This window comes from Pteropus alecto, unplaced genomic scaffold (assembly GCF_000325575.1).
Source record: "Pteropus alecto unplaced genomic scaffold, ASM32557v1 scaffold35, whole genome shotgun sequence".
NCBI lineage: Eukaryota > Metazoa > Chordata > Mammalia > Chiroptera > Pteropodidae > Pteropus > Pteropus alecto.
In genome coordinates this window covers 9,375,825-9,376,307 of record NW_006437828.1, presented here as the reverse complement: position 1 = coordinate 9,376,307, position 483 = coordinate 9,375,825, and positions in this window count along the sequence as shown.

The following is a 483-nucleotide window of genomic DNA, read 5'->3' as shown; positions in this document are numbered from 1 at the left end:
CGCCCCTGAATAGGCCATTTTGCCTTTTCAGTCAAATCTGTGGGTCTGTAGCCCGGACAATGGAACGAAAAGACACCTCTGCCGGAGGTGAGCTCCACCTGTTGAGGTCGGTCGGTTTCCCTGGGCCGGGCGGCTTCCTGCGTCCAGGTAAGGACCGGTCGCAAGCAGTCGCTCTAGGAGCCCACGCAGGAGCGTGGACAGTTCGGTGCAGCAGCTGCATCGTCCGCCCGGCCGGCTCGCCGCTGCCCGTCGAGGGGCGAGCGGACCGCATGGCAGCCACACGGCACCGCACAAAAGGCAGCCCCCATCGCGAGCAGCGCACCCGCCTTCCGGGGCCCCGCGGCTCCCGGCGCCGGGGCATCATCGTGGCCCCGGGCGCGGGCCGGGGGCTGGCCCAGGTGCGGCGAAGGCGAGGAGGGCTCCGCGCGCGGAGGAAGAAAGCCTGACTCATGTCGCGGCGGCGGCGGCGGCGGGCTCCTGGGA